The sequence below is a fragment of the Zeugodacus cucurbitae genome, chromosome 6 (assembly GCF_028554725.1).
Source record: "Zeugodacus cucurbitae isolate PBARC_wt_2022May chromosome 6, idZeuCucr1.2, whole genome shotgun sequence".
Classification (NCBI taxonomy): domain Eukaryota; kingdom Metazoa; phylum Arthropoda; class Insecta; order Diptera; family Tephritidae; genus Zeugodacus; species Zeugodacus cucurbitae.
Window position 1 is genome coordinate 44,184,654 of NC_071671.1, and position 27,891 is coordinate 44,212,544.

Below are 27,891 nucleotides of genomic sequence, written 5' to 3' on the forward strand. Positions count from 1 at the left end.
AGATATTGATCTGTTACGCCACAAACATTTCATAAAATCATCGATTTTTAAGCCTGAAATTACAACTAAATATTTTCGAAATGAAGTTTTGTTTATGTCATCTGGTAATGGATTTTAGAGTCAATAAGGTATGCCAGAGATCAATAAGTAGACTGCATATTAGCACAATATACCGAATACTCTGACAATGGTTTTGATCTCAAGAGTTTTCTCTATTCTACTATAAGACTGCGTTTAGGGTCTATGAAATGAGAAATAATGTGATTTTAATGCACTTATACCAGCGCTTCTTCCAATCATCGAAACACTTCGTTTTAGATAGCCTTTCACTCTTTCTGTGGGTTCTCATATGTTTGTAAAATGACAGCACTTTAAGGTTATCATTATTATGTCAAGCTCATAAAAACACTTTTAATTTTAGCGTCTGCGTACCTGAAGAAGCCCGGCTAAAACGTTTCTCATAGCAGCTAGAATAATTCTGGTGCTGTTTAGGAAAAGTTGCCAATCTACGACTTCCAGCTGTATATTAATGGGATTTCTATATCGGTGTAGTTAACTTTTTGTTATTAAAAATTCTGGAATATCGGAGTGCATATAGATGTATGTATTACCTCAGTTTTCAACAACAAATCAAAGCATTGCAATAATATTTGAACAATTCTCTTGCAATTGTGCGGTTGAGTAGAGCTACAGGAGTACAGTACAAATAATACAACAAAAAACAACACGCCTGCTATACTTTATATGAGTATAGGTATGTGTAGTATACCCCTTCACACATCAACACACATACTCGTATGCACAAGAGTCAACCAACAATGCTCAAGGACGTTGCTTGCGCTTAAGGAAATCAAATTAGAATTGCTTTTCATCCTGTTGCATGCTCGCCATAAAAGCACACAATCAGCAACATGTGTGCGCATATATATGTATATATATAATCATCAACTTGAGTCACGTTCCATTGCCTCTCCGGCGGCGACAACACATTGTCGATATGCTGCCATGCACATTTGTTGGCTAATAAATGTGTAAAGTGTAGCAAAAACAATAAAAACAAAGCATATGCAGTTACAATGATGATGCCTCAACAATTGTTGCATATCCATTCGTCTGTCTGTCTGGTGCGCTGTCTGTCTATTGGTAGCATATGTTGCTGTTGATGAGCACAGCACAAAATACACACACTTACTTACATACAAGCTTATTCTTAAGAGTCAGTGTTGTTGTTGCTCTCACCCATTCTATTGAATTACACTCCTCCGTCCGTCCACACACACACATGCCCCTTGGTACGTCATCATCGTTGGGTGCTGCTGTTGTTATTGCTTTCGCCACATTTGCTTTTTCCAGGAGCAGCAACAGGTTCTCTATTTTTATATTTATAATCTAGCGTTCAGGCATTTCCTGTTCGCAGTCAATCTTATTTCATCATATTTTTATATTTCTGCTACGCTCTTTTTGTTTTCTGCGTTTCAGTTTTGGTTTGACGAGACTTTTTATTTCGATTGCACTTGAGTTGGTTTGTTGTTGCTTTTAATTGTCTGCCGGTTGGCAAGTGGCCCTTTTCGAGATGCCAAACTGGTCAGATCGTAAAATTGAATAGTTCTTACAGAAATATACACATACAGCGTTTGATTAGAACTCATGGCCACTAAATTACTAATCTTGTTTAAAACCCGATTCTTTTCAACGCGACCTTTTCCCAAGTATTCTTGGAGTAATATGCTTGAGAGGCATGGCGAATCAATTTATGTGGCCTAAAACTGAACGAAAGAACGCATACGAACTTCGAATTCAACATAATGCTATGCCATAAAGTCTCGACGGTATACCAACCAACCAACTATATTTTGTATCAGTGAAGTCCTTCCCGTCGGTCGTAAGATAAAACTATAAACCGAGACTCAAACTAGACAATTGTGTATAATTTTTCAAAGAAATTAATAATTTAATTTCTGTAAAGTCTATTCAGAAATCCTTACCGATCTCTTTAGTTCCGTATTTTTTGTGTTCAAAGAAGTAGGAAATGAGATTTTCAACGAAAGTGCGGACCCTAATATTATAATTAGCATATATGATGAGAAACTGTGTCTCCGAGTTCCAATATTAACATCAGCTGATGAGCTAAGCTCGAAAAAATTTAACAAATACTTTTTTTACGTGACGATCTACCCTACGATTTCTCCTACGACTCGCCATAACTCATAGTTAATTCTATCTCTAAGTAATAATCAGATTATATACAGCATTTCTAATGTCAATGCGGACGGAAACGGTGATCCTGATTCTGACGGACCTAAAACAGCGAAACCACATTAAATTCAATCTATGAGATTAGTATATTGAGTCGAGCTTAAAAGCACATCCACATGAATTACCCAACTCAGTTCAAGAAGTTCAGAAATTCCACCAGTTTGAAGGAGCAATAATTATAATAGCCGCGTTTCTGTATGATAAAATAATGTTTTCAGAACTATAGATGGATATGAAATTTCTTAGCAAATTTGAGCGTCATACATAGAAATTTAGGAATAAGGTTAGTTCTGTTGAAGTTAGGCGAGATCGATACTAATATTAGACTTAAACAGCCTTATCTTAAAAATGGAGGGTTGGAAAGCTAAACGCGAACGTATTCAGTTGCTGTTTCAAAAACTTTAGAAATAACGGAACGGAACTAAATTCACTTTCCAACAATGAGGCGAATTACCGTGTCTTTTAACCTTAAATGGTATTCCATATGAAGTTTCACCGATTGTATGTATGTATGTATATATGTATGTCTGAATATTCCTGTGTATTTTTCTATAGAAACAAGATCCCGCAATTAATCGATGTATTATACAATTGCGGTGTGCTTTTTCATTAGCACCACGAGCCACTTCTTCGAACGATGACAAAGTCCACTTTCAGGGAAAGCTAAATTGCAGAGTTAAGTGAAACAAGAAAAAAAGACAAGAATACTGAGAACAAATACATACCAGCATATGGTATAGCTAAAGAACAGACCAACAAAAAGCTATGTTTCACAGAAGCTCGAATTTTTTGTCATTTCATTTCGGCAAAAATGCATCAGCAACTGTAAAAGTACAACAACAGCAACTGCTTACAATTCAATTGCAGCGAAATGTTGGCTCAGCACAGGCACACTTGCGAATATTTTTGGAAGCGTATGCATATAAAGGGTATTTCAACTGGGGCGCATAGTAGTTAATGACTTGTGTGGACTATGTTGGTTTGCTACATCCAACAGTTAAAACTACATCTAAGAGAGTTAATTTTATCACCGGGTTCACCATGTGGTATACGTTACCAAGCATATTGTTTGGCGTTTGGATTTTGAACCCGTTGACGACACAGATCGTCACTTTTTTAAACATAGAGTTGGCGAGGTGTTCAAAGTTAGCGAAGCGTATGGTACCAGAACATAAAATAAGACAAAACGTCGCTCCATCAGAATAACAAAGCCTGCTATACAATACAACACTTACGATAGCTACCTATTATAGAGCCGGGTTGAAATGATTACCGAGATCACAACCTATTACAAAAAAGAGTGCTGAATAATGTAGTATGTTAAACCATATTTTACCCATCCCAACTTGACCCCGATATATACAAGTCTGCGGGCAACGAATCCTTGTCGAGACACTAACCGCCTGTTTCCTTGTCCTATCATTCCTTACCTTCCCTTCCCGTTTCGGGCAACGAAGACTAAGGTATTTTCATTAAACAGTTTCGAGATGAAAGCTTGACAAGAACTATTACCGATATCACTTTCTTTAGTAGTCCGTCTCCTTGTATGATATCCAGGGGTTGAAGTTTCTTACTAATCCTCTTTATCGAAAAGAATCGGATGACCCAACCCCATATTGGCCGAACTCTATATAGAATGGTTGCCGACTGTTCGACCTTTCGGATTAGTGACCCCTCGAGGAAACCCCTCATCTACATTTTATTATATGGAATTACAGAGTTATTTACATAAACCTTTCAGCAACTGACCGGCCTTACTGAAGACCCCTTTATGTTTTGCACGTGTGTCTGCATCCAGATAATCACTCACATGCCACGCACGCTAATGGAGAGTGCAGCTGAGGAATCAGAACAGGTACGGCACACGGCACTGGCAATTTCTTCTGGCGTCGATCGCAATTCAGCGCAGTGGATACAAAAGCAAAAAACCAAACTGAAATGTCAATTTTCGTACGTTCGTTCGCTCGCTTTTCTCCGGCAGCGTGTGTGCACGCGCTTATTTGCAGTTTCTCTTTTGTTGCACTTGTCATTTTCATTTTCGTTTTGTCTTTCGTTCGTTTTTTCGTTTTTCATGCATTGTCTTACGAATTTTACAGTTTTGTGCATTTTATTGTCGTCTGCGAATTTTCAATCGCTCAAATTGAATTGTTTTCGGTTTTTCTGTGCGTGCACGCAGCGGACAGCGGACAGCGCACAGCGTTGCATTGCCGCGTCTGCGTCCGGCTGCGTCGAACTGCATAAATCGAGCTGAGCTGAAATGAACTTTTTAGTCGTTGCAGTTGCCAATTTTGCTGCGTCGCTTGCCTCACATTTTTCGCCAGCCAAACACCAACAATCCAGCTGTCCGTCCAGTTGAAACGCAATCAGTTCTTGATTCTTGTTTGCTTCTTCTACCTTTTGGCTTTGTTGTTTTTGTACTCTGACTCGTTAGCTTTTCGGAATTGGCTTGCATTTGTCGTTGTTGTTGTAGTGTCTGCATTTTTTGTCAAATTGCACTTTTGTTTTTTGCGGTCACAGCAACAATTGGCGACAGGTAAGTGCACCAAACGCGTACAACAACAACAACAACAACAACAGCACAGTCTGTTGTCTGGCCACTTTGGTAATGCCCAAAATGCTCAGACATGCGGTCACTTGTAGATTTTGTTTTTTTTTTTACTTGCGCCGTCGTAAGGCTTAAACACAAATTACATGACTCACAGACGTGCGTACGCTGTAAGCGCTATTTAAAAGTTTCGAGAGATTTGGCAGTTTTTCTTTCAAATGAGACAAAGCACGCCTGGTGGACAATAACTTTGCTGAAATTTCATTATTTGCATCAACTTTAACCTCTGCTTGATTGGCTAACAATTGTGGTATTTAACCCTGACCTCTGCTTATTTCTAAGACTCCTTTGTGGAGAATCCCCCGGTTACGACCTGATTACTGCCGAAACAGCTTTCTCCCATAAGTATAGCAAAAATTACCAGCATTATTAATGCGTATTTTAATCTTAAATACGTGCCAACTTATTGGAGAATTGCTGAAGTTATTAAGATTCAAAAGCCAGGAAAACCAGGATCTGATATATCTTCTTACAGGCCCATATCACTTCTACCGACAATATCGAAACTTTTTGAGAAAATTCTCATAAAACGTCTCAATAAAATCATAGAACGAAAAGCCATAATTTCAGCTCATCAGTTTGGGTTTCGAGCTAACCATTCTACGATTGATCAAATCCATAGAATTACAAATACTATAGAAAAAGCATTTGAGCAAAAGAAATTCTGTTTTACCGTGTTTTTGGATGTTGCAAAAGCGTTCGATAAAGTTTGCCACAAAGGACTGCTTTCGAAATTGAAACTGAGTTTACCGAAACAGCATTATATTATAAAATCATATTTGTCAGATCGCTACTTCCTTGTTAAACAAGGAGACAAGTATTCTAGTCTTAAGGAAATAAAAGCAGGAGTTCCACAAGGTAGTGTGTTGGGCCCTCTTCTTTATATTTTATTCACGCATGACCTGCCAGTAGACTACAATTACACAACAGCCACATTTGCAGATGATACCGCGTTGCTAGCTGTTGGCAGCAGTGAACATGAGTCAACTAATAATCTCCAAGAAGCTGTAAATAAAGTCCTACATTTGAGAAAGAAATGGCAGATAAAACTCAATGAAGCTAAGTCTGTACACATTGTTTCCACGTACAACAAAATACAGTACTTACCAATTTTCATAGACGATGTACGAATACCATTCTTCAACTCCGCTAAATACTTGGGAATGACACTTGACTCTAAGCTACGGTGGAAAATTCGTGTAAAAAAACAAAGGGAAAGAACTAGACATGCGACTCAGGAATATTAATTGGGTAATTGGTAACAAATCAGTGTTATCCATCGAAAATAAGCTACTTATTTATAAACAAGTACTCAGCTATGGTGCACAACTCTGGGGATGTGCTAATGCAAATAATAAGAAAGCCAATTCCAAAACAAAATACTAAGGCTTATTGTCAAAGCGCCTTGGTATTGTAGATGTGCTGATATAGAGCGTGATCTAAACGTAAACTCAGTTAACGCTGAAATATTAAAAATTGCAGCAACATATGAAGCCAGGTTGCTAAAGCATTGTAACGAAGAAGTAGTCATGTTAACTTCTAGAGATGGACCACCAAGACGACTCAAATGCGTAAAACCCAGCGATCTTTTAAATTAGCCAATACTCTCAGAGTATTTTTGTAATTTTGTAATAATTTATATCATACTCTAGTTGCTTGTTAGTCTTTCTTTTGTAAATATTTTAGAACTAGTTGCAATGTAAAATAAACAAAACAAAATAATGACTTAAAGAACAGCATAAAATGTAAATAAATACGATTAATATCTCTTGGCTAGAGCTACATGTTTCTAACATACCAACAAAAGTTTCGACTTCAAAAGGAAGATGGATAATTCTTAATACAGAATTGAATCTTTGTTGTTACACTTTTCCTATTTATAGGAGATCTATTTATGGTCGTAGTTAGGCAAGTCTTCCTTTGGGAGCAAATAAAATATGCCCAAAGAAAAATTTCTAGCTCCTATATGTACCACTATCAATATTCCCGATCTCTTATATGGGTCCTTACTTTATCTATGTATAACTCAGGTTCTTTCCCAGTTTGTCGATCATATACAACCATTTTTGAATAGACGCCTCTCGTGGACGCTAATGTATCTTATTAATAAGACAGAATTATTCATGATGTCATGTAATTTTCAAATTAGACAATACCTGCACGGCTAAGGAAGTGTATTGAAGGAAAAGGGGCGTGGCGGGTTTTGGATCACAAACTATATCTCTGGAACTACTCGACCAATTTCAACGGTATTTGGTATATATTATTATTTTAACATACTGATGTTATGGTTAGAAGATGGCTGAAATTGGTTCACAACTATGCGTATTTCCCATATAATAAAATTTTGAATTCCAACTGATCCGTTCAGTTTATAATAAATAAATAAAGAACTAATGAAGATATCAAAATGAATAATTGCACAAATACTGCAAGACGTGGCAAATTGTCAAGGCCTCAGATATCGATCAAGAAGAACTCGGTTTCTAAGAATAAGTTTTATCGAAAATATCTGTAAATGTCTTAAATAACATAATGTTATTCAAAATGCCAAAGTTGGTAAAAAGGGGTAATTACTTCCCTTTGCTCCTATATATCTAATATTAGAATTTTAAACTTAGCTTCAGCTTTATACGTGTATATAGGTTAATTTGTGAGGTACTTTAGCAAAATTAAGTGGACGTATGAATATATAGGTATAACCGTAATCCCCAAGCTACATTATACTTGATGCAATGTATAGTAGAAATGGGAATTACACAAACGTCCATATGGTTGGTTGGTTCGTTGAAAAGGGAGGCGAAGAGAGCCTGACCGCACTTAGGCCATTATTACCTGAACAACTCGGTCAATTTAACGAAGTTTCTGAGTTTATTCCATCCCTGCTGCCCAATTTCTCTTAGATTAAAGTAATGGGAGCCTTGAAAGGTATGTCTTCTTAAACGGCAGAAGGCCGGGCATTCGCAGAGATAATGCTCTAATGTCTCATCATCTTCCGCGCACGCCCTGCATTCCGCCGATTCTACTATGCCAAGTCTCTGCAGGTGGCCTCTTAGAGGCAGGTGCCCCGTGATGACCCCTGTGATACAGCTTAGTTCTCTTATGCTTAAAGTAAGAAGTTTTTTGGTCCGTCCAGTGTCAACACTACCCCATAGTAGTTTTGTGGTGCGACTCGTGTTGCACATGTTCCAGGACCTGAGCTGTTTCCCTAGCATCCATTGCTTTAGGCAGCGCTTTAGAGAACTGAAAGGTCTGGGGTAGTTTAAGGGAACTGTATTCCCAGCTGCACCTGAGCGAGCCAACTCATCTGCCTTTTCGTTTCCTTCTATACCTAATGACCGGGTACCCAGATAATGCTAACTGAGTTTTCTCCCGCTAGTCTATTAATTGCCTCTTTGCATGATCTGACGCATTGAGACTTTGTATTGGCGCAGCGGATAGCCTAATCGCGGCTTGGCTATCCACAAGAAAGTTGATGGACCTGTTTGGTTGGGTGCAGGCCCACCAAGCGCCTTCCCTTATTCCGACAATCTCAGCTTGGAATACCGAATTCTAGTCGTTTAGCTTTAAGCTTCTTTCTGTGTGTGGGTATTTACAGAAGAAGCCTGCTCCCGTTCCTGTTTCACCTTTTGATCCGTCGGAGAATATATAGATTTCACCGTTGGTACTATCTATGATTGTTTTATTGGTCCAATCTTCTCTGCTGGGGAAGGATCTATATCAATACTGATCTAGTGGACTTTGTGCCGAATATATAGATAAATTTGTGTGTTATCTTAATAACAATACATAAAGTTACTAATCAGAGTCACCGATAAAAATTGTATGCTTGTGACACAATCTCTCAGACAAGTCTAGTCCATGTAGTCAATGGTTTAACGGGCTGGTTATGCGTCATAGCAAAGCTCTCTATTTCAGAAACATATAGATCATAATAAAAACTAAACAAGATTGTAACACTTATTGTATAAGTCGTGGAATACTAATTTACTTACAGTCAACCAATAAGATATTATAAACCTCTAAAACTTACATTAAGCTAAGGCACACTGTATTCTCTTCTGGATTTGAAATTAAGATTAGATACAAATGGGGTGAAGTTCTGACTTTTTAGAGACGAAATGTACCAACAAAATGTACTGCAGTTCAAGCAAAATACTTGGTTATAAGATGTAATTCAATTCTTAAAAATTTGAAATATTCTTTAACGAATACAAACCAAAAATTCGAAGAGTATCAAATGCAAAGAACTCAAAAACTAACCTTACCTAAGGTTTTCATAAATTACGCAAGCGCTGAATATGTGCGAATATCATACATACTGGCATATAAATATACAAATTTGATATATAAATAATAGCACATACACACATAACACTCGATTTGTTTACGAAATGCCAACATAAGGTCGCTTGCAAAAAAAACGAAAATAAAAGATCAGACAAGAGATAATGCAAAAAGCTCAGATTGCATAAGCTGGAAGTCAGCAACCTTCTTGCAAATAGCACACCAATAACAAAAACGAAATCAAAATAAATACATATAAACACCCATATATGTATTTGTCTGTATGTATTTTATTTATATGCTAATAGTAAGGGTGTGAGTGTGTCTTGTTGTTGGTAAACAAACCAGCGATCCAAAACAAAAAATTGAAATAAACTCTATAACAACAAAAAAAACAACTAAGTTAGAGAGTAGCAGAAAAAATTGTATCTAAAGGAGCCAGCGTCAGCAGCCATGTAGCTTTCAACAATCCAAGCTAACTCGAGTTAGGCCAGCCTGTCTCCAATCACAACCTTGTCTCGCCTTGCCCGCTGTGCGTCTCGTCTGTGCCACGGTGCCGACTTGATGGAGTCTGATATTGTTGCCGCTCGTACAATGTTGCGATTGCGCAATTCCTTCCAGAATGCTATTTTGTATTTATTTGACTTCTTATTCTTATTTCTTATAATTTGCCCTTTTGCTTTGCTTTTGCGGTTTTTCTGTGTATTGATGCTCGTATTCTTACTTTCAGCAGCTGCAGTCCGACACACACACATTTATATATACTTTTGTATATATTCCAACTCTCAGCAATGAGTTTTGAAACGATTCCACTACTTTGTGACTGTGTAAACCACAATATTCCGCGGAAATATATGCGGATACTTATATTCACTTCCCAAACGCAAATTCTCTAAACTAAATTCCTCTGTATGTGTGTATGTATGTTGTGGTTGGTGCTTCCGTAAAACGAAATTCCAAAATTTTTATAGCAAATATATTTCAGTTGAACTTTCCAGGAAGCGAAGATCGCCAAGTGGATAACGTAAATATTCAGCTAAATTTCGTTGGAGTCTTTCGATGCTTGTATTTGTAGCGCTTTTTGTTCTCGATTGCTCCACTCGTATATGATATAATCTTGTATTCTTAACACGTTCTTAACAATAAATACGGAGATTCTTTGAAGAGCGTCTTCTATTATTCCAGATTAGCGGCTTGAGTGACCTACAAGCATTATGGCGACTACGAATGACTAATAAACGTTTCTCATGTCAGAAATTTGCCATTGCCTGGCGAATAGCTATTATTCTGATCCAACACAGTTCAAGAATAAGATACTATAATATACTATTTATGCGGATGTAAGGCTCTGTAAACGAAAAGAATCGCAACTATTGGATTTAATTTCCTTGATGATGTGGTGAAAGTTGCACATATCAAACTATGGGACTTATTTCATTTTATCAAGACCACAAGATGGTTCAAAGAGGACCTAATAATGGGAGGGGATTCCACACAATTGGCTTCCCAAAGGCTTAGATGCGTCGACAGACAACCACTTAACCTAACCAGCTCCAGGTATCTCTAATCAAAAACCGCAGTATAACTACTTCTGCAACATCTTTCTAATTCACACCATAGATCCCAAACAAACGAACTGGGGGATCTACTTATTCCAATATCAGAGTGATTGTTGTCTTCGCGTTGAAAATCTAGGTGGTAGACTGTTTGATCTAAACGGTACTGTAGTTGTGGTTGAAACCGGGTGGTTTATAGGGCTAAATTTCAGCACAAGAAGTACAGTGCTCTGAGTATAGAAACATCCTGACACAAGTGTCTGCCATAGTTAAAAAATGATGCCCCATAATCCGATTTTTTCAGACCTGCATATTATGTGAAGACCCAATATTTACTAACAACCAAGATAAGCATGCCGATCTATGCAAGAAAGTATAAAAGCTCTTGCTGAGGAGATAAGAAATTCTACGCTAGTTTTCTGCGAGATCGAAATGCAATTGGTATGTTTTAAGAATAAGTTTAGCGAAATAGTATCTTTAAAATTTAGTTAACTATTGGAAGCCATATTACCCATTTCCGCTACGTACAGAAGGAAAGCGATATTCGATGAAGTGAGAGTATCATGTTGGAAAATGCATATCACATATGACCTTGTCTAAATATTACCTCATTCTTGAGTCTTCCGTATAGTATAACAGACATTTCCTAAAAGCACTTTTCACCGCATCCGTAAAAAAGTATTAATTTTCCTACAATTGACGAACGGCATGTCGAATTACTCATCTGAAAAAGCGTGTGAAATATTCCATTCAAGACACACCCGTTCGCCGAGTATATTCATTGCTTATTCTATATATTAGATAAATATGTCTGTTCATATTCATATGTATGTGATTATATAGGATGCATGAAGCCGGCAGACTTATCCGCCTTACATATCTACATACATTTATATGTATTAAGCATATGTGTGTCTGTCTAATTGTGGCATTTGCAGACACTTTGTGGGCATTAAATGGCGAATAATATTTGAATGAATTATAATATAAATATTTATCTCTCAGTAGATATGTGTAGTCTTGAAAAGATTAATGATTACTCGATTTGCCGCCTCGAAATGCAAATCAAAATAATATTGCAGCTCAACAAAGGTAAACACAGAGACTCGGCGTATGTAGGTATGTGTGGCATTAGGCGGGTGTCGGCCGTTGGGTAAATAGACGCTGCTGCGGGGTACAGACAGACATTAAGCGCTCACATTCCCGTCTGTCGAGGCACATTCATATGTACATATGCACACACTTATCCACCACAAATCAATAACAAACAAATTCAAAGTCATCTCGGCGAGCAGCAGTCAATGGGTTGTGGCAAATATGAGGCACTTCCCAGTCATCAAATATTTAGCGGTTTCCTCAATGAGTGAACAGCTAGAAAGAAGCTCGCTCGTTGAATATTTTGTGGGTGTGAGCGTGTCTGTACTGGCATAGAGCACAACAATTAAGATTTTAAAATGTACTTATTTAATATCTATATATGTATTGTATATATTAGTGCAAATGTGCCTTCTGAGCGACAGACTAGACGATTGAAAGTCTAATTTGACTTTATATATATGAATGCAAGATCATTTCTTTGATTTTACTGTGTGGTGTTCAATCAACTTTGACATATGTATATACATGACGAGGGCGGTCCAAAAAGTACTTAGTCTACGAAAGAAAGTTGGAAGCAAATAGCGATTTATCTCTCAACATACCCTTCCTTGAGTTCGATACTGTTGACCCAGTATTGCTACAACTTTTTAATCGGCCTGAAAAATATATATTTTTTTAAGATCTGCCTTGAATGTAGACTCCATGGACAAGATGATTTTCTTATTTGTCACAAATTTATTCGCGGCAATTAAGAAGATGTCTCTGGAGTCCAAATCTGGAGAATACTTGGGATGGATCGTAGCCTAATGCTACCAATATGGCATCGAGGTCAGCGGAGGTATGAACCGGTACGTTATCATAGTGAACAAACACCTTTTTCTACGCCAAATGGATTCCTTTTCTAAAATTCTGCATTAAATCGCCTTAATGTCGTTCTTGTAACCGTTTTGCTTTTCTCAAGTCTAATCATGAGTGGCCTTAGATCATAGACTGTTATAGCCTTTAGGATATTCGTTGACTTCTTCGAAGCATATTTATCATTGGAAGTTTTTCGGCTTTCCGTTGTCTGTAGTGTGTACCATGAGATCCTTGTTTCATCGACGGTCACTAAGCAATGTTGAACGGGGATCCGGGAATCCCCAACTATCCGTTGTCCATATAGGAATGAAAAGCTTAAATGTATCGATTACTGTTCTGCGAACGTCAAGGTTGAACGGATAAATTTAATAATGAGACTTTTCTAATAAAAAATTTGGCTACTACAAACCCCTGATAGTACTTTTTTGAAATACCGAAAACTCATTTGCATTATAATTCAGAAAATAGTTCTGCACAAAAAAATACGACTTTTAAAAAATTCTAAATGCTCTCGATGTTAAGTACCCTCCGTCACCGCTTGTGTGTAGCCCATCCTTACTTGTTCTTTTCCAACTTTTCTCGAACTATTCTATTTATTTTGACGCGCTTCATGCTTTGCCTACGTCTATAATTATGCATTTGTTTATTTGTTTCTGTGCAATCGCGCATATTTTTCGCAATAATTTGCAACGCCGCAAATAATGTGTCGCCATCTAATGCATCGATCGTGCGTTGAGACAGCAGCCATCGATCGTTGTCAATCGATCTCAGTCTCTGATCTCGCAAATCTTCATTGAAAAGATAATTACGACTGTAGAAAATAAGACAAATCCAACTTTGTAAGTAGACACATGTGCCTAGATTGAGGAGGAAATCGTAAACAGGAAGCATCATTGCACAAACAGGCCACATTACACAGTTATTAGGGGTGATCATGTTTTTTATGCCTCAGATATTTTCTATACTGGTATATTTTCACTTTAATTTGGTGGCTTGTGTTATCTTTAATACAGTGTTTTTAAAAATGTTAACCAGCGTTCGTTGTTTCTCATATAGAAAGAATTTTCCTACATGTACGCGTCGAACATAATCATATATTGCATTCCTCACTATGTTTTTGGCACTGGCTCACACTTTTACTAACAAGCTTTTCATTCAATAATTCAAATTTATAAATACAAATACTACTATGCTACTACTAATATATGGGGACTATGCAGAACTATTTCCTATGTACTTACATACATAAGTATGTGTACTATACCAACAGATCCCTTAGAAAATTTGTACTGTTACCATGAGTGATTTTCAGCTTAAGTTTACTCTAATTCAATATTTTTTTGGCGATCGAATATATAAGTAGTATCTATGAGTAGAAAACGTCAAATTGAGACAAATGTAGTCAGCAATACAACAACTTACATATATTATATACCTATGTACATACGTACAAATGGCATTTTATGAAAGAAAATACAAAATAAATGAAAAATACAAATCATTCATATTTAAATTCATGCGTGTGTACATGCAGACTTTCGCCACAATTTCGCACACCTCCTATGACGCCCCGTGACGTATGCAGATCACTTTGTCTTTATTTAGCATATTTTGGTGTTGTTTGACAAAATTCTAGTTTGATTGACATTTGCAAATAGTTTTAGTTCTGCGAACGTATGATGTTTCAATTACTCTGTTTCCGGTCGGTCTGGGTGTACGTGTGTAAGGGCGCGTATGCCAACCTGCTTGATTTAGCGAATTTAAGAATTTTAGCGTGACCTTTTGCTTTTCAATTAAAAATTTTCCGCTCTTAATTAGCAGTGGATTTTATTTATCACAATGGATAAATTAAAACAAACAGTGTTTTGAAATTGAGAAGGGATTTGAGAAATTTTTCAAACAGTATAAAACACTTTTGGAAGTATTCCGGAGATATTAAAGACGATCGACTATACCAACGAATATTGGCGCCCCAGCAAACTTCACATTATTTCAAATTATTTCGCATGTGTAAGCAATAGAAGCCAACATCTATAGTCTTTAAATCAAAGCATTTCTTTGTTCCCCTGAGTAGTGTTGAACAGTTCTTTGAATCACGATTATTACGAGTGATCAGATTATCATATTGAAATATTGAAGATGCTTAAGACTAGTTCATGTCCATATACCTAACATAATATAAATTGGTATGGTCTATGCGTAAATAAAAAACGGCTCTGAAATCCGAAGATATGATGTCAAAATATGCTAGGGATTTGCGTTTACGGCAACCTTAAGCTCGGTACAATTACGATTACAGCGATCAAAAATAGTAAATAATGAATCACTCGACCTATGTAATGGTAATTTTTAAAAATTGTTAATTATTCGAAACCCAATGTTATAAATTTCATAAATGGAACTGTGAAAAGTTCTGTTCAGTTAAAGAAAAGAAATTAGCAAATTGATCGTAAAGGATAAAATATAATCTAGACGACATTTAATCATAATGTGTCGAATAACCTGGATTTTAATGGATTCAGTGGGCTGCGGTAAAACTTAAGTCTAAATATACGGATATTATTAATCTTATTTTTAGTACTAATACTACAAGTTGAGGCTTTCTATTGAGCTTTCATAGTAGAATGTTCTTCAGTAGATTTGTATTTCGATTCAGATATATGTTTGAGGAATATTTCGTCCCCTCAATATAACAATAGCGTATATTTTTTTGGGGGTTTTGAGAAAATCGAGTTTAAAGTTTTTGTCAAATCAGATGTCTATTAAATTTTTGAACATGAAATTATACACCATTTTTTCCAATGACATTTTGACCCACTTTGTGGAAGTAGAATTTGACGAAATTTTGACCAGACATAGAATCAATGATGGAGATTCTAAATATGCAATAAAAAAATAATGGCGTATGAGCACATACGCTATTGTTATATTGAGGGAACGATTTCTTATACTATATGTGGGTGATACACTAGCAGACTAATTTGTGATTTTCATAATGTCAATTTCAATTGTGTTGACATTTCACGCCAACTTGATTGTCATAATTGCTGAGAAAATGAAAACACAAACGATTTCAACGGTTTGACTTTTAACGTACTCAAAATGAGCAAACATTTTTAGTGAACAAATATAGTAAGTAACACCTTATCACCTCTTGAAATGTGACATTATTCTATACAGCCCCAAAGTGCACAGAAATGAAAATATAAGACTAAGAATATTCCCAAGCCATCTACTTTCAGTTAGATTATCTAGGCCTCAAACTGTTAGCTGTTAGGTTTTTGTGAGAAGATTTTTCAGGTTACAATACATTTGAAGACTTGATGGTACCGACTTCATTTCTTTCATACACATATTTCTTATATCCATATGTAATTTATAGCAAAAATATTATTTAAAAATTCTTACCTTTTTCACTTGTAGTTTGTTCGGCTTTGCATATGCTCTTCCGGTAATGCCAATTGTTTTAATTTTTATGTCATTCACTTGTTTATTTATATATGTATATATAGAAAGATCTCACAACGGTATAACTGCTATATATGTTAGTATTTTCGATGAGCCGATGACTAATGTCTTCTTTCGGTGCTCAATGCATCGATTTGTTCATTGCACTTGCTCGACTTGTGGGTGTTGATTTTACGTTATGCTTTTCAAATTTATTTGCTTGCCAACTTTTGTTTGGTCTTTTATTTCTATTTTTGTATTTGTATTTATTTTATTTTTCCTTTTTTTTGTTTTGGAAATCACAATTGTGGCAGATTTCAGTACTAATTTAGTTTTAGCTGATTTGCACAAATATATTTCCGCTTTGAGTATTCACGCTACTTGGCATTGAAATTGATAATTTGTTGTTGTTGTTTTGCAAAGTGAAATTTGTCAAATCTATTTCTTTATATACCATTTAGTGTGTTGTTGCATTTCATTTTAAATTAAGTACTGCTGAAATGCTTCAGTGATCAAAAGAACTTGAAAATGGATTGTCCTAATAGTTTCTTCGCAAAATATATATATGCATTTCATAAAAAATGGTAATTTTCGTTTTTTTAAATAGTATATATATTCATTCGCCTTCAAAATAGTCCCCATTCGATATTATGCACTTCTGCTATCGCTTGTTTCGATCGTCGAAACACTTCTCAAACCTGATTTATATACTATTATATTTAAAAAAAAAGCAGACGGGATAACCTTAAATCTATGAAAAGGGGATTTAAAGAGTTATCTGAGTTTAAAGCGCTCAAAAAAGGTCTGAATATTACAATTTATTCTGGGAGTAAGGAAAAGGAAATAATTTTTTTCTTTCAGGCTTTATTAAGTCCGGTAGGAACTTGGAAAAGTAGGTTCGAAATCACATATTTCAAAAGGAGCCTAATTGAAATCGGCTAATAAATACCCTTATTGCCATACTATAATGTCGAAAACTTCTAAAAGTTCGATAATATTTTATTCGAAAAGTACAGATGTACTAAAATTAACCGTAACAAGTAAGAAAGAGCTATGTTCGGGTGTAACCGAACTTTAAATACTCTCGCAATTTACTGATATAATTTTATTACGATAACGTATAATTTGACCCATATATTCGGTTCGGTTATAAGTCCAATAGAATAACGAAAATCATCATATATAGTACATGAGGGCTGAGGTAATTCCTGAACTGATTTCACTTATTTTCACCACCAAGATACACTATAAGTGAATGTATAGTCTTGCATTCACTTAATTTATCTATGATATTTCACATATTAAAAGGTTTATAAGGTATAAAGCCCACCGTATTCTTCATGTTCGATAACAGGGGTCCTGAAAAGTTATAGTTCGATCTCGATAATTTTTCCACAAGTGATGTCACAGCTAGTATTTGTTTTTTTATTATGTTTTATGCCGCTCTCTTCATTGGTTCCTAATGTACATATATATTACAAAGTGAACAAATCAGATGGAATTCAAAATTGTATTAAATGGGAAGTAGGTGTGGCTGTGAACCGATTTCTCCCTTTTTCATTAACAACCCTCATACAACTCCAAAGGAACATGTCAAGTTTCGCCAAGATATCATAATTTTTACTCAAGTTATTCATTGCACGGACGGACGGACAGACATCCGGATTTCAACTCGTCTCGCCATCGTAATCATGACTTACAAACAACCATTATGTGAACAAAATTATAAAACTCTCTTAGCAACTTTGTTGTGAGAGTATAAAAATAATATAGAAGGGTTACCATGTGAATCGAGTAACCAAGGGATATAGTAATGAAATTAAACATACAGATATCTGTAATCAACTTTATCGATAATTATCGATTAACAGTTATAACTGATTACTTTAATCAAACTATACAATTTGAAATTTGGAAGTCAAATTGGATAAATACTTGCGAAATACTCGGTTTATTCAACCTTTGTTGTTTCAGTGCCCCAAAATTAGTCTTCTATTATTAAGTCATCCTTTCAAGAATGCATACTTAACCTGCCATAACTTACTTAACCTTACATAATCTATGCTATATTACCCTGAACCTAGTAAAAAGTGTATACCATATCTTAATTGCCTTTGATCTATGACTTAACACTCCATTTGTTCACTATTTCCTGTGCGAAAACAAATTCATTCAAAAGTGTTTTAGTATTTTACAATGTTTATCATGCAACCATATCAGCGCTCCACATATTAAATTCAATAAATTTTTATGAATGAACGGTATGTATGTATGTACATATGTATGCAATAAAATTTGCGTGATCGCAAGGTAGACAAAAAACGCAATACGCGGCAAAAACGCGGCCTAAAAATTCAAAAGAAAGTAAAATGAAAAAAGTGAAATATTAATGATAAAGAAAGCGAACAACGAAGCAATCTTATCTTTAACAAGGTCTTTCTGACCACTGCTTAAGAAGCTCAATACTCTTTCACTCAAGAGTACAAGTGCATGCCTACTCGGCCAAAAACGGTCTTATCTGGTCAAAATATGGCACACGTTGAAACTCAAGCACCTTTTGGGGTATCTACAAATGATAATCTGCACTTTATTCTTATCGATTTTTGCATACGTGAGAATTGTGGTGCACTTATGGGAGCGAAGCTTTCTTCGAAAGCTGAATATTCAATAAAAATTGATAACCAAAATATTCGACACACTTCATATATGTTAACTTTATGGTGTGTTTTTGTGTTATGCAGGTCCGACTATCAACAATGCAAACATAGATAACATGGTACCGATAAATTAGTATTCGATTTCTGCAACTCTCACACATAACGATAGAAGTGATAGGGAAATCTCAAATAAGAATTTTGTCAAAGGAAATAGTTGAGAGTCTTAAAGCCGTGCCTGTGGTTTTTACCATCCAAGATATACGTAGTATGTAGAGGTTGAGAACCTCCTGCATTAGATAGAATGTGGTCTCTCTAATAACTGTTGGGAGAGTAGATGAACAAAATGGAAACACTGTTTTAAATGTGACTTCTCGGAGAGAACACTCGCATTTTTGTCGCAAAAAGTTTGAATATTATTTAAAATACATTTTTAATTTAACTTTAACTTTTACGATTTCCACAAATAGTGTTTCCAATGCCAATCATAATAACTTATATATGTACTTTATTGCAGTTTCATTCAAATTCTACGTTTCATTTGTGAGTCGTCTCTTGTAGACTTCAAACACTTTGTAGTTCATTTGCGATTCGCTGGTTCTGCAAGTCATCACATTAATAAATATTTGCATATAAAATATTTTCCGCGCCAACTTGCCGAGTGATTTCTATTTATTTGCTAGTTTTCAAATTAAGCACAATACCCCATGTGGGAGGGTAACTAATCAAGAAGTTACAAAACCGAATAAATCAAAAATGAAAATAAAAGCGAGAAAACCAAAATAACAACACTGCGCCACGTGAAAATGTCTGTGAGTTTAAAAATAATATTTTCATGTACTAAATTCGCAAGCGAAAGCGCACAGCCAACTGGAAAAACTGGACGCGAATCAAAATAAATAGTTTTGCATGAAATTAATTAACAGGTAGTGGGGAGGGCAAAATGCAAGGAGGGAGATGCAATATTAACAAAAAATATAATTATTATAAAAATAAATAAAAAATAAATAAATAATAACAATAATATTATTCCCGAATGTTAAACAATATGTACGATTTTATTTTTTAAATAACTTTTAAAAATGTCCAAAAAATAAAATTTTATGCATTAAATTAATTTTGTTTTGGTTTTAAGTATTTTTATTTTTTTCTAAAATTTTGTAATTCTTTGATCGATGTAATAAACTCTTAGCGTTGTTTTCAACACTAAAATCTATTTTCTATAACTTAAACATCTTATATATTCCCTCAGTTAGTTTTTGAAAAAAACATTAATTTTGGTTTGAGGTTATGTCATAGTATAAATTAAAATTGAGCTTAAAAGTTGGTAGTTATTGAAAGCTTAAGCTTTGAGATTGTTTTAAATATATTTGTATAGAATGTGGAAATCATTTCTGGAATTGCTTTCAGTAAGATAATCGGATTTGATAGATAAAATTTTAAAGAGTTTGTTTAATACTTTAAATTTAGATATTTCATGAATATGGCTACACAAATATAGAAGCTCTTAAAATTATGAAAATTTTAAAGCTTATGTATGTTTTCGTGAAATTATTAAAAGAAAATTGGGCTGGATCAAGCATGTTCTGGGACGAGATTCAGATACAATCACCCGGAACACTATCGAATGGAATTCACGAGGCAGCCGTAGGGCCCTGATCTACGCTGGTTAAGAAATTTGAACATCGAAATATCTAAGGTAAAAAAAAGTGGAGTAAAATTAAGAGGCTATCGCAAGTTCGAAATTAATTGAGGAAAATCGTTATGATTCTTTGCTCCCCCGCGACGTAGGAGAGCAATATATAATATACATATACATATACATTTTCGTATATATTTAATTGAGCTTAATGTTTTATGAAATAATTTTCAAATTTTCCAAAAGTAATTACATAATAGAAGTTATATAGAAATCAAATTTTTAAATCGATTTACAATAATTTTTTCGAAATTTTTTTACTGCAGTTCTGGGGTGCTAAGTAGACTTCACTTTAAATGAACACCTCAGAGAAAACAAGCTACACCGGCGGAATTAAAACACCAGTAAGTATTTACATATATGAGAAATAATGGATCCCATAGCTATTGATCCCATGGCTATTGGGGTTTCCGAATATTTTTGAACAAAAGCTTAAGTGCAACTAGTATAATAACTTATCAAATCACTTCATGAAATTATAGCTTTAATGCGATTTTGGACCTTATAATTGCTTAATTATTAAAAAAAAAACAAACGTATCCATTTTATTTTTGGCTCCCGTGTCACTGAGCAATAATCTAAAAAATCGAATTCATATTAGCTTGAGAAACGACTGCTACAAGACTTAAAGCACCGAATTTTTTTATTTATCTGTGGATATTATCGTCGGCTTGCTTTACTTTGAGAAATTTATTTTTAAGAAATCATAGTTTTATTTTAAATAATTGTAATAAAAAGGTTTTTGTTTTCACAAATTTTGTTACGAATTTTGGTGAAATAATACTACTTTATTATGGTTAGTTAAAAAAAAAAAAAATATTCAAAAAATTTTTCACGTTTTTTAATTTTTTTTGGAGTTTTTTCTGCAATATTTTCAACAGAAAAATTATGTCGGTAATTTTTGGAATTATCGGCAAATGAGTCAAAATTTTGAAATTTCTTTAAACAATTGGAAATTTATTAAATAAAAATATGAAAATGTTTACTAAATAAAATGTATGTATATTTGAAATTATTTAAATTAATTGGAAGATATTTATTAAAAACTAAGCTTTAACTTGCTCTTGACTTTTATTGAAATAATTTTATGTAAAATAAAAATAATAACAATATAAAATTTTATATCAAAAGTCTAGAATTTTATATTGTACATACTATATGTATTACATTATTTTTTGAAAACTTCTCTAAATTTTTTTTACAAACAAAAATTATTATTTTTTACAAATTCTGCCACAAATCCACACCAAAAATTTATTGCGCTGCAAATAAGCAGTTTTAGCTAATAAACCCAAGAACTAAGCATAAAATTTCTCATTAAAAACCAAATTTATTATTTGAAAATTCACTTTTGAAAATGTAAAAAAATTTAAACTTATACACTAACTAAAAGGCAACACACAAGCGAAGGCACATACATTATTCCCCGCTTTTCGCTAATTTTTCGTCAAAGACAAAGCAGACATTACACTTTCAGTGCACGTCGACGTAATTTGTTGTGTCATTAAAAATTTGTTAATTAGTTGCATGCAACAATTTGTTGCAATTTTATGCGCTTGAAACGGAAGTGCACAAGAGAACGAACCAAAAAAGAAAATAATAAAAAAACGCTGCAAAGACAAATTAATTTGCCAGCGACTGACGACAGGCAAAGGAAAAAGTCGACATCTCAAACAGTCTCAAATGCAACAACAACAACAACAACAAGCACAATAAATGAAGTGAAATGCAATAAACAATCAATGCGCCACAAAAAATCGCAAAATTATTTTCACACCTTTTCAAAGCAGCAGCGAGAGAAGTTGGCTGAAAAAAGCCAACAACACCAGCAACACACACGTGTTAATTGAGACGTGTTATTGCCCAAAACGGCTGCTTGGACACCACCAAGTCACTAAGAGTTTTCAAATTTCCAGCAAGCCAAAATGAGTTTTTAACACTTTTAATTCACATTCACTATTAGCACTTTTTCAATTTCACCTTTTTTCTCTTGGCTTTCTGCAATTCACACGCGCTTATATGGGCCTGCACTTTTGAGCGCTCAAACGTGTGCTTTGCTTTATCATTACTTGTTACTTAAGTTGAAGTTTTGTATTTGCTTCGGTTATTTTGTGATCCGCTTTGCCGCTGTAAACCGTTCGTTGCATTTGCTGGTCGAACGCCAACTGAATTTTCAAAACCGAATTTCGCATTTAGGTAAGAAGAAGGCAAATTTCCAACTTTGATAGCGCGACCGTCGTCGACTTATGCACGACTTGCCTCTGTCGTCCGTCGGTCGAACGACCGGCTAAGCGATGGTGGTGGAGGCGACCGGCAACGATACGAGCGCTGCAACAGCAACTTGCTGTTGCTTGTTGTTATCGTTGCTTATTTGTTTGTTTGTTGTTGTTCTGCTATTGTCGGTTTGTTGCTGTTGGCTTTTACTGTTGCTTCGGCTGTTGCTGGACGTGGCTGCCTGCATGCATGCATAGCTACACTGCTCTCTCTATGAGTGTGTGCGTGTAGTTCTGCTCAGGTAAATGGGGGTGTGACAGTATGTGTGCGCTTAGCTGGTCTCATTTGCCTCAGTGTTTCCCAAGTGACTGTGCCTTAACACGATCAGCGGCGTTTGGTGGTTCGCGTGTATGCTTCGTATTTGTACTTAAGTAAATTTTCGCGGAAAGAGGTTTAATCGCTAGCGTTATATTTTTATATTTTTAGTGAGAAGCTAAATAAAAACTTAAGTGCTTTGAGAGTGCGATTTTTCGGCATAATTGTTACTTATTTATTTAAATTTAATTACAGTGAAATATTGTTACGAAAGTCTTCGAAAATCGTATTTTCTGCAGAACAAAGAAATATCACTTTTTAATGGGAAATCATTAGAAAAATTAAGTTTAGTCGGACGTAAAGTTAATATGATTTAGTAATTTTGTGAATTACACATTTGAAGTAGTCAGAAGAAGAACCAAACATGATAATGAAAGTAAGCTTAACAATTCGCCTATATTTATTTGAAAAAAGATATTTCGTTTAAATTTGATATAAAACATAATCATTTATCAGAACTGACTAGATTGGACGACTATTAATGATATATGGATATATAGATATGTAGATATCAATTGTCAATATATACGGAATCATATTACAAATATTCCAAGTGAATGTGGATATTTAGACTTCCAACATCCTATTAATGCATATAAATCAAATAACAAGTAGAAATCTAACTTGATATTTTTACTCTTAAAATAATCTACTTTATGCAATATCAGAAAAGTATTCTAAAATAACCGAAAACAGAATTTACTACGCTTACGGTAATTTAATATTTTTTTCTTTGGTATTAATTCTCTGGATTGTCTTATCTCCTAATCTTCAAACTTTTTTAATTTCATAAACTAAAACTTAAGCAAGAGTTTGGGAACCCCTGCGAATCAATCACTAATACTCATACCTATATATACATACACATTGCATGCATACATGTACATGAGAGCTGCTTAACAACATGTATATATGCACACATTTGCTTACGTGAATGTCACTTCTAGCAACATGTTGCTGGCAACATTTTCTTCAATGAGTTTTTTAGGCGGGAAACGCACTTCCGGCCGAAGTCTTATTGCTTGTGTAAGCATTCACTTATCGCTAAGCAACATGTTGACAGCGAAATGTTGCGAAGATGGCACGTGCCGAGATGAGTTGCTGTGCGCTCATTCTCTTACCAACTTTATGTTGCTGAAAAGTTTAGCTTTATTAAACATTCTTAATTTGAGAGAGTATTGATTGGTGGAAATTTAATTTAATTATGACTAATTTTTTCATCAATATTTAAACAAATATCTAAAATGAGGCTTTGCAACTTCACTCATTCCATTATTTCAAAACAGCAAAAGAAAAACCTCGAATGCAATTCCAGTGAAGTAACTAGATAAAAAGAAAAGTAAGCGAAGATGAAAAGAGAACACTTAAATAAATATGGGAGACACAACTATTATAATTTACAACTCTTATATATAAAGTTAGGAGTTTATAGTGAAAAATGAGATAGTTAGCCTGAGGGGCATATTTTTAGGTGATCGTAGTTATTCGACGCTTTCCCCGACTTTATTTCAGTTTTGGTTTGGTAAGTAAAATTATCACTTGCACGGGCAGACAGACAACCAAAAATTACAGACTAACTAAACGGATAACATACACACATATGTTGAGGTGCGGGAAAATGGGGAAGATTTTGATTTTCTGTAGAGGTATAAAGCCATTTTTTTATTGAAAACTTGGTAAACGTCTTGCGTAGTACAATGTCTAATCTGTGAAATCAGTTCAAGAGCAAAAAAAAATACTGATAATTGTCAAAGTTATGACATTTTACTCTCGAGTATACTACTTATACGAGTTAGATATAGGGTTACATATGTATATCAAAATAATCAGGATGACGAGACGAGTTGAAATCCTGGATGTCTGTCCGTCCGTCCGTCGGTCCTTGCAACGGATAATTTGAGTAGAAATTGAGATATCTTAACGAAACTTGGTACACGTATTCCTGAGGAGGTTGCTTTCGAAGATGGGCAAAATCGGAATATTGCAACACCCACAAAATGGCGTAAACCAAAAACTTATAAAGTGTCATAACTAAGCTATAAATAAAGTTATAAATTTGGAATAAATGATCGCACTAGGAAGGTGCATATTTGAATGTGACTTTTTTTGGGAAAGTGGGCGTGGCCCCGCCCCAAATCAGTTATTTGTATATATCTCGCAAACCAATAAATAATAAATATAAACCAAACTTTCTGCAGTCGGTTCTCTTACGTACTTCACCACACACTATGAAAATAATTGAAATCGGATAATAACCACGCCCACCTCCCATACAAAGGTTAGGTTAATAATTACTAAAAGTGGGTTAACTCATTAACAAAAAACGCCAGAAACACTAAATTTTACAGAAGAAATACCAGAAGGAACCTGCACTCAGAGTTTTTTTACAAAATGGAAAATGGGCGTGGCATCGACCACTTATGGGTCAAAAACCATATCTCAGGAACTACTCGACAGATTTCAATGAAATTTGGTATATCATATTTTCTTGACACCCTGATAACACGGATAAAAACTGGGCGAAATCGGTTCATAACCATGACTATTTTCCTTATAAGTCATTTTTGAATTCCATCTGATTCCTTCACTTTATAATGTATACATAAGGTACCAATGAAGATAGCGTAATAAAACTTTACACAAATAGTGCATATCTTCTCTGGCTTTACTAGTGAAAAAATTGTCGAAAACGGACTATAACTTTTCAAGGCCCTAGATATCGAACATGTTAAACTCAGCGCCTAAGCTTAAATTTTAATCGAAAATATGGGTAAATATCTTAGATAATTTAAAGTAATTCAGAGGAAATTGTTTTCTGCTAATAGAGTGTCTCTGTTCCAAAAATTATTAAAACCGGGTCATAACATCTCCTAGCTCCCATATACCTAATTAAAGTTTTTTCAAAAATTCGTTGGGCTTTATTCCGCATGTATGTATTGGTTAATATGTGAGATAACTTAGCAAAATTTAGTGAGCAGATAGTCCTGGATATAGTGTACCTTGCAGGTGAAAATGAATGAAATTGGTTCAGGAATTACCTCAGTCCTCATATCTATATATGACGATTTTTGTTATTCTATTAAACTTTATGCCAAATTTATGGGTAAATTTGTGTGTTATCTTAATAAAATTTCTTCAATAAATTGAGAGAGTATAAAATGTTCGTTTGCACCCAAACTTAGCCTTTCCTGATTTGTTTTCAAAGAGGCTTGCCGTGACTACGATACCAGTCCATCAGCTTAACTGAAAGCATGAAACCTAACAAATTTCGTTAGTATGGGGACTTGTGGTGTCCGTGAAATGAGAAAAAAATTCTGCAAACGGAGACGATTTTCTCAAAATGACAACTTTTTCATCTGATGAAATGTATTGAATATTTGAAAAACATAAAAATTTGAAATCGGTTGAAAACTCTTTCTGCAATTCAAGACACTGCAACGACGTATATATCGGAAAAAACATGATTGCGATATAATCGGATTTAAAGTATAAAGTTTAAAAAATTTGAGATAAAAAAATAAAAAATCGATTACAATACGATACATACAACTCCTTAAAACAAGAAACCATTATAATTACACCTTTTAATAAAGAGTATTATCTCGGAGAATTTAATATACATCTCAATTGGCAATGAAAACAATCTGAGAGAAATTTTACATCTTTGAATGTCATGGTAAGTGTCTATGATAAGACGAATGTATTTTTTGAAACATGTTCTCAACTTGCAGAATATTCCAAATGAAAGAAAGTAATAGAGAGGGAGATTGTAAGACACAAAGTAACATAATATTCTGAACAGATTTAGCAAAGCTCATAAATATGTTCGTAAGATTGTGTTTAGCAGTAGAAAAAACAATTATTTAACTGATCGAAGGCTACTTAAAACTATCTCTCTTCTTTAATACTGTAAAATACCATAGTGGACAAAAAAAAATTTGGAGTTGAAAACAATTCAGGATGCAGCATCATATTTGAGCTCATTAAGAATTTTAATTTTTTAAACTAATTTCAAGGAATTTGTGGGAACTCTACTTTAAATTGATTATATTTTAGGCAAAACTTATTACTTCTTCTTCTTGAACTTATTATTTCTAATGCCTGTTTCTAGCCGCCTTCGTGTTTGATTCCCTTTACAACATGAAACGCTTTACACACTCATTATCGTCATTAGTACCACAAAAGAGTTAACAGGCGCTCTTCATCTCACAAACGCAAAAACAACAAATCAACACTGATTACTTATGCTGCACACGTCTTTGCCATTTGTTGCATGCCGCATATTGCCCAAGCCAAGCACTTCCCTCAGTGTTCCATAAACTTTTAAATGCAATTGTTGCAATTATGCCAGATTTTCAGTGCTTACAACCACAACAACAACAATCAGCGCAATGGACAATAGTTACAACAACAATACTAGTAGCAGTAATATCATAACTTTCGGTGCAACAATATAGCCTTGGTACTGAGTATAATAGAGGTAGTACAGTAAACGCTTACTCTTTTGTGGAAACGCTGCTGGCTGCCACAGGCAGACTGGCATGCGGCGAGTAAAGTAGCTCATTAGATGCACTTTTCAATAAATTTCTGCTACGAAAATGGCAAATTCATTCATTGGTTCATTCATTACGGCCGCTATGTATGTTGCATGGGCCATATCATTACTCTTCGACAGATAGCAGCAGTCCAGTCGTACAATAGAAACAAATATGTTGCGACAACAATATTTGTATATGCAGCTGTATATGTGCAACGTAGACGGTGTGCAGCAGCGGACGCACATTTTTAGTCATTTAATACCGGGGCGCAAATGTTGCATGAAAGGTATTATGAGTTTCTTCA

At 34.7% G+C, this 27,891-nt stretch overlaps 1 protein-coding gene across 6 annotated transcripts in view; it reads right to left on the reverse strand.

Annotated features, from left to right (window-relative positions):
* Positions 1-22,640, reverse strand: part of LOC105209802 (uncharacterized) — a 56,727-nt gene extending 34,087 nt beyond the window's left edge. Inside the window, exons 1-2 of one of the 6 annotated variants that reach the window (XM_054233958.1) lie at positions 22,238-22,640; positions 16,069-16,196 (exon numbers count right to left, since the gene is read on the reverse strand). The gene's annotated coding sequence lies outside the window, so the exon portion shown is untranslated. Of the gene's footprint in view, positions 1-16,068; positions 16,611-22,237 lie in introns of all 6 variants that reach the window. The other 5 variants (XM_054233957.1, XM_054233954.1, XM_054233956.1 and 2 more) reach the window with 5 other exon arrangements.
* Between the last annotated feature and the right edge of the window lie 5,251 nt (positions 22,641-27,891).